Here is an 8,058-nt window from a genome sequence, read left to right as displayed (position 1 = left end):
GCGTACCTCAACAACAGAATGGTGTGGGCGTTTACCCGTCATAAAAAATATTCAAGCAAGTAGACTGCTGATTGGCCAGCTCATCATCCTCTATGAAGAAATGGAAGGCATTTCTGAAACTGTCTGAAGTGTCCCCCCCCTCCAATTTATGCTTTGGCCACATGAGTATAGGATGAGTTAACAAAATCATTTGGGTAAGAGTTAACTGAACTTTTAAGTGAGATTTTGACTGGACAATTACAATAAGCATTTTCTCATATAGTTGTTAGCTAAAACGCAAATCAGTTTTATTATAGGTTTAAGTTACGTTCAATTTCAAGAAAACAACTAACATTTGTGAACCAGTCCTTGTTTTCAAGCATGTGTCTACTTGACATAAATGTACAAATCGAAGCTACATTCTGGGATTCGAAAAACTGCTGCCATGTCACTGGTTTTGGCATACAGCTGAGGGATGGGGCTAGTAAAATGTAACCCCTCAAATTCATAGACTGCGTTCAAGGTGCAAGGACTAACAGTATATATGCCATTTACCAGACGCTTTTCTCCACAGCGACGTAATCATGCATGCTTCGTGCGTCATTATTTTACATATGAGTGGTCCTAGGAATTGAACCAACTATCCTGGTGTTGTAAGAGACATGCTCCACCAACTGAGAGGACCAGTCCATGACATCCAAGCTATACATGGTTTGTTTACATTATTGTTGTTTGTAAACAATGGTGTAATAAAACCAAATATTTTGGGTTATGATAAAGACCGATGGTTGTGCTTTGCTCATGAGGCGTTTAAAGCTCCATTATGGAACTTTTTTTTTTTTTCAAGAATCTTAATGACCATTAATCAACTTTCAGACGAACAATCTTCCAGACTACCTGCATTTTTGCTGTTATTTTTCAATTAAAGTGTAATGGTTTTGGAATAGTTGCTTTGTAAACTAATATAAATGATTTTACTTTCAATACATGGACTAATTCGGTATGACCCAAATCCCGCCAGAAGAACCGAAAGATTTTCTTCAGCCTTTAATAAAGCCTTCAAAATAAAAGTTAACAAAACAACAGCTACACTATCAGTAGTCTTCTATGCTAGAAATGAACCTTTCAGCAGTACAATGAAGTTCCAAGCTAAATATGAAAACACCCTTACGAAGTGTGGAGTGGGTTGTGTAGTAAAAAAATGTAAACACTTAGACTATCCATTTAATTTAGAGAAATTCCATCTAATCAAGCTAGCTGTAGCAAAAGTAAACAATGGATTATCGTGGATGCTGTCACTTCAGAGGTATAGAGCGATTGACGTTATATTATACTCAAGGTTTTCTTGAGCTCATTCATCCTCCTCCTCTCCCCTGTAACTATTCCCCAGTTGTTGCTGTAAATGAGAATGTGTTCTCAGTCAACTTACCTGGTAAAATAACAGATTTTTTTTTTTGGGGGGGGGGGGGGTTAGGGTCCCATTCTTGTCTGCAAATCATCTCAAGCTCTGTCAGATTGGATGGGGAGCGTCGCTGCACAGCTATTTTCAGGTCTCTCCAGAGATGTTAGATCGTGTTCAAGTCCAGGCTCTGGCTGGGCAACTCAAGGACATTCAGACTTCTCCCAAAGCCACTCCTGCGTTGTCTTGGCTGTGTGCTTAGGGTCATTGTCCTGTTGGAAGGTGAACCTTCGCCCCAGTCTGAAGTCCTCAGTGCTCTGGAGCAGGTTTTCATCAAGGATCTCTCTCTACTGTGCTCCGTTCCTCTTTTCTTCGATCCTGACTAGTCTCCCTGTCCCTGCCGCTGAAAAACATCCCCGCTGTATGATGAAGCCACCACCATGCTTCACCGTAGGGTTGGTGCCAGGTTTCCTCCAGACGTGATGCTTGGCATTCAGGCCAAAGAGTTCAATCTTAGTTTCATCAGACCAGAGAATCTTGTTTCTCATGGTCAGAGTCCTTTAGGTGCCTTTTGGTAAACTCCAAGCGGGCTGTCATGTGCCTTTTCACTGAGTGGCTGAAGAAAAAAAAGATGGGAAAAAAAAAAAAAGTCCATACAATTTTAGAATAAGGCTGTAACGTAACAAAATGTGGAAAAGGTCAAGGGGTCTGAATACTTTCTGAATGCACTGTAATTTGTGCATTAAACTAAATTGGTCTGCCTGTATAAACGCAGCCATTGTAGATTAATTTCACCCAAGCATGTAGATTGACCATTTAAAGGGTTAGTTCATCCAATCTGCAGTTGCTACATCCATTTTTGGACTTAAATATATGTACCCATTGATTCTTTAAGAATATAACTTAGAAGTCCCTTATGAGCTAAGTTCAACTGTTGTACCCCATCAGAACCCAAAATATAAGCTTGTTTTCCTCCAATGTTTGTTCACAAAGTAAATGTAAACATTTATATAACCTCAAAACAGGGTTAAACTATAATTTTAATATCATGGCTGGTCAGTCCTTGCAACAATAGCTCTATGAATTTGAGTGGTTGCATTTTTACATGCCCATTCCTCAGCTTTTTACCGAAACGGGTGAGGCGTAAATCTTGTTTCAACTGCTGATGGCAGCTTTAAAAGATGGTTCTGTTAGTGTTTTTGCCATAGTTTGATTCCTCTCAAGTTTTCTTCCATCTGGGCGTTTTTCCTTGCCTCTGTGCTTCTGCTTGTTCTTTGGAGGATTAGACTGTGTCACTGTGAAGCACTTGTAAAAAGTGCTTTCATTTTTGCATTTGTGGCACAAATCCCCTGCAAGTCATGGTACCTAAATTAGCATTTTTAATGCATCAGGTCAAAATCATCTAAGTAAATTAGTTGAGCTGCGCAATCAATGTTTGATAATTTAGGATGATTTGGACATAATGTGCCATAAAAAATGCTAATGTAAGTACTATGACTTGAATGGGATTTGTGCCACAAATGCTAAAACATTACCATTTGAAAACGGTGCCAAGGAAACTAAATCTTGAATTGCTGTCATACCTTGTCCATAGACTGCTTACAGGGAAAGAAACAAATGTTATTTTCTAACTTGCGACGGATTTCCTTCATATGGATTCTGTTTTTGTTGGTCAAACTCAGTTTCACCTGTTAGTCTAAGCCCTGTGTAAGGGGGGGAATATTATAGAATATTTAAAGAAGGTTATACCAAGGATCATTTTGCAATTTGATTTAGAATTTTAAGAGCCCTTGAAGTATAAAAAAAATACATTAAAAAATGATTTATTTGGCTTTACTTCTATTAGCCCATACAAATGAATTGAATAACAGGTCAACTACATGGAACAATGGATACCCCCCCCCCCCCCAAAAAAAAAAAAAAAAAAAAAAAAAATCTAAAGGAAGTTTTGTTCTGAAGTGTCTGTCATATATCTGAGAGCTACAGTATAAGAAAGATTAGGAAACAGTTTTATTTGTCCATGTATTTAACCCCTTATTTCTGGCACTAAACTGTTAACATAGTCGTGGCCAAAAGTTTTGAATGACACATTAATTTTCACCAAGTTTGCTGCTTCAATGTCTTTAGATATTTTTGTCAGATGTTACTATGAAGTATAATTACAAGCATTTCATAAGTGTCAAAGGCTTTTATTGACAATTACATGAAGTTGATGCAAAGAGTCAATATTTGCAGTGTTGACCCTTCTTTTTCAAGACCTCTGCAATCTGCCCTGGCATGCTGTAAATTAACTCCTGGGCCACATCCTGACTGATGGCAGCCCATTCTTGCATAATCAATGCTTGGAGTTTGTCAGAATTTGTGGGTTGTTCGTTTGTCCACCCGCCTGTTGAGGATCGACCACAAGTTCTCAATGGGATTAAGGTCTGGGGAGTTTCCTGGCCATGGACCCAAAATATCGATGTTTTGTTCCCCGAGCTACTTAGTTATCACTTTTGCCTTATGGCAAAGTGCTCCATCATGCTGGAAAAGGCGTTGTTCGTCACCAAACTGTTCCTGGATCGTTTGGAGAAGTTGCTCTCGGAGGATGTGTTGGTACCATTCTTTATTCATGGCTGTTCTTAGGCAAAATTGTGAGTGAGCCCACTCCCTAGGCTGAGAAGCAACCCCACACATGAATGGTCTCAGGATGCTTTACTGTTGGCATGACACAGGACTGATGGTAGCGCTCACCTTGTCTTCTCCAGACAAGCTTTTTTCCGGATGCCCCAAACAATCGTAAAGGGGATTCATCAGAGTAAATGACTTTACCCCAGTCCTCAGCAGTCCAATCCCTGTACCTTTTGCAGAATATCAGTCTGTCCCCAATGTTCTTCCTGGAGAGAAGTGGCTTCTTTGCTGCCCTTCTTGACACCAGGCCATCCTCAAAGTCTTTGCCTCACTGTGCATGCAGATGCACTCACACCTGCCTGTTGCCATTCCTGAGCAAGCTCTGTACTGGTGGTGCGCCGATCCCGCAGCTGAATCGACTTTAAGACACGGTCCTGGAGCTTGCTGGAATTTTTTTGCGCCCTGAAGCCTTCACAACAATTGAACCGCTCTCCTTGAAGTTCTTGATGATGCGATAAATGATTTATTTAGGTGCAATCTTACTGGCAGCAATATCCTTGCCTGTGAAGCCCTTTTTGTGCAAAGCTATGATGACGGCACGTGTTTCCTTGCAGGTAACCATGGTTGACAGAGGAAGAACAATGATTCCAAGCACCACCCTCATTTTGAAGCTTCCAGTTTGAACTCAACCAGCATGACAGAGGGATCTCCAGCCTTGTCCTCGTCAACACTCACACCTGTGTTGATCAGAGAATCACTGACATGTCAGCTGGTCCTTTTGTGGCAGGGCTGAAATGCAGTGGAAATGTTTTGGGGGGATTCAGTTCATTTGCATGGCAAAGAGGGACTTTGCAATTAATTGCAATTCATCTCATCACTCTTCATAGCATTCTGGAGTATATGCAAATTGCCATCATGCAAACTGATGCAGCAGACTAAAATTTATATTTGTGTCATTCTCAAATCCCTTGGCCACGACTGTATATACTTCCTTTCAATTTTTTAACTGGTTCCGGGGGGCCCTTCAGAGGAGTCTTGTGAGGCCTGTGTTCGTGAGAGTCTCACCTCTTCACAGAATGGTCATATTTGTGTGTAGTCCAAACTTGCGTTTGTTGATTACTAATGAGGCATTTGTTGATTACTGAAGAGGCATTTGTTAAATTTTGAAAAGGGCGCTGATGTTCTGGCAAAAATCTATCACGGAAACCTATACCCATGTAGCTTGTGTGATCTTGTTAATTAACATGTATCAAATTATATTGTATTTTTTTTGTCTCAAAATCCATGTAAAAGCTTTGTTTTTTGGTTAAATTAAAGTTCTTTGTTTCTTGAATTTCCCTGTTATCATTTGTTTATTACACTTAGAACTGGATCACCCTAGTAACTACTGGAACACCAAACATGTAACATTTCTACTCATTACAATACCTGTAAAGAGGTGAACGGGGTATGGTCGGTAAACATTGGTGGGCTCTCATGAATGGACATGCTTCAAAATCTAATAGCTGCTTTCCTACTTCCTCTTTTCACTAACACACATTTCAACATTGTACCGAAATCAGCAGGTGGCAGTGTAAGTCTGATATAGTGTTCATATCCCTTGACTTATTTTGCATTTTGTTGTAACAGCCTGAATTAAAAATGTATTAAATCAAAAAAAAAAATCATAATGACAAAGTTAAAACACTTTATTTTATTTTTGTTTTAATTTATTGAAAAGGAAATACAGATATCTCATTTGCATAAGTATTGACTCAGGGGTGTGAATACATGTTAGAATTTCAAGACTATTTTAGTCAACTGTAACTAGGCCACTCCGGCACATTCAATGTCTATCTCAAGGCCATCAGACTGTTAAACAGCAACCACTAACATTGAGTGGCTGCTGCCAACACACTGACTCAACTCCAGCCACTTCAATAATGGGAATTGATGGGAAAGGATGTAAATTATATCACTAGCCACTTTAAACAATGCTACCTAATATAATGTTTACATACCCTACATTATTCATCTCATATGTATACGTATATACTGTACTCTATCATCTACTGCATCCTTATGTAATACATGTATCACTAGCCACTTTAACTATGCCACTTTGTTTACATACTCATCTCATATGTATATACTGTACTCGATACCATCTACTGTATCTTGCCTATGCTGCTCTGCACCATCACTCATTCATCTTTATATACATATTCTTTATCCCCTTACACTGTGTATAAGAAATTAGTTTTGGAATTGTTAGTTAGATTACTTGTTGGTTATTACTGCATTGTCGGAACTGGAAGCACAAGCATTTCGCTACACTCGCATTAACATCTGCTAACCATGTGTATGTGACAAATAAAATTTGATTTGATGATTTGGTAAGCAACTCCAGTGTATACCCAGTCTTGCGTTTTAGGTTGTTGTCTTGCTGAAAGGTGAATTTGTTTCCCAGTGTCTGTTGGAAAGCAGACTGAACCAGGTTTTCCTCTACGATTTTTGCCTGTGCTTAGCTTTATTTTGTTTCCTTTTATCCTAAAACACTCCCTACCTATAATATGATGCAGCCACCACCATGCTTGAAAATATGAAGTGGTACCCAGTGATGTGTTGGATATGCCCCAAACGTGCCGACTTCCTTCTTTTCACTTTGTAAATTAGGTTAGTATTGTGGTGTAACTACAATGTAGTTGATCCATCCTCAGTTTTCTCCTATCACAGCCAATAAACTCTTAACTGTTTTAGTCACTGAGTGGTTTCCTTCCTCTCCATATCTTTGTATTGACTGGGTGTATTGATACACCATCCAAAATGTAATTAATTACTTCACCATGCTCAAAGAGCTATTCAATGTCTGCTTTTTTAAATATGTACCCATCTACCAATAGGTGACCTTTGCGAGGCATTGGAAAACCTCTGTTTGAAATTTACTGCTCGTCTGAGGGACCTTACAATTATCTGTATATGTGGAGTACAGAGATGAGGGAGTAATTCAAAAATCATGTTAAACACTTATTGCGCAGAATGAGCCCATGCAATTTGTAAGTTAAGCAAAAATGTTACACCTGAATTTATTTATGCTTGCCAGAAAAAAATGGTTGAATACTTATTGACTCAAAACATTTCAGATTTGTATTCATTTGTAAAAAAAAAAAAAAAACAATTCCACTGACATTTTGGGGTATTGTGTGTAGGCCAGTGACACAATCTAAATAAAATATATTTGAAATTCAGACTGTCACACCAAAATGTGCAAATAGTCAAGGGATGTGAATACTTTCTGAAGGTACTGTACATGCCTAATTTGGGCCCATTTTAAATATATTGAAAGGGCCCTCTATTACAAACTAATTGTTTACCACGGGTAGGTAGGGGACCTGTGACATTTGCTCCCAGTGGTTCCCAGCGCCTATGCAATTGAGGCCTACATTTTCACTGTGTTGCTGATTTAAAGCCCTGTTTCATGTTAGAATATAAAATACAAATCACTGCCCTTTTTGAATGGATAAGAAAAGAGTAAAAGGTCACGTACACATTTAAGTATTCCGATTGCACACTGACATTGCAACATTTTATTACATTACACTGTGAAAGAAACACTTAAACCTATGTTATTCTGCAAATCAAGTTCAAGAACGTGTTAGAGAGCAGTAGAGGCTTCTTTAGTATTATACTGTATGTATACAGTGTAACTTGGCTTCATTATGCGCAGTGGAGTGTCATCCTTTCGGTTGATGATTTGAGCCAGGCCGTTGAACAATTTGTCCCGGAGTAGCGGGATTGGTTTGCTGTAAATCGGCGAACCTTCACTTGATTGGTTGACAAAACCGCACTCGCGTTTATTTCCCTCATCAAATGAGGGATTTACCGTTCTCCATGCAGCAGGATATGATGCTGGCATCACGATCGCGGATTTGTTTTTATCTCAAAATAAGAGTCCCCTTACAAAGATATGCTGAATTTGGGTGTAGTAAAATGTGTGTAGTAAAAGGTCAACAACACGTCGTATTTTTCACTGCCCCATGAAATTACAACATATCTACAGACCATACCGAGCATTCCAAACCCCACTTTTA

Source organism: Oncorhynchus masou, chromosome 22 (assembly GCF_036934945.1).
Source record: "Oncorhynchus masou masou isolate Uvic2021 chromosome 22, UVic_Omas_1.1, whole genome shotgun sequence".
Lineage (NCBI taxonomy): Eukaryota > Metazoa > Chordata > Actinopteri > Salmoniformes > Salmonidae > Oncorhynchus > Oncorhynchus masou.
This window is presented reverse-complemented; position numbering follows the sequence as displayed.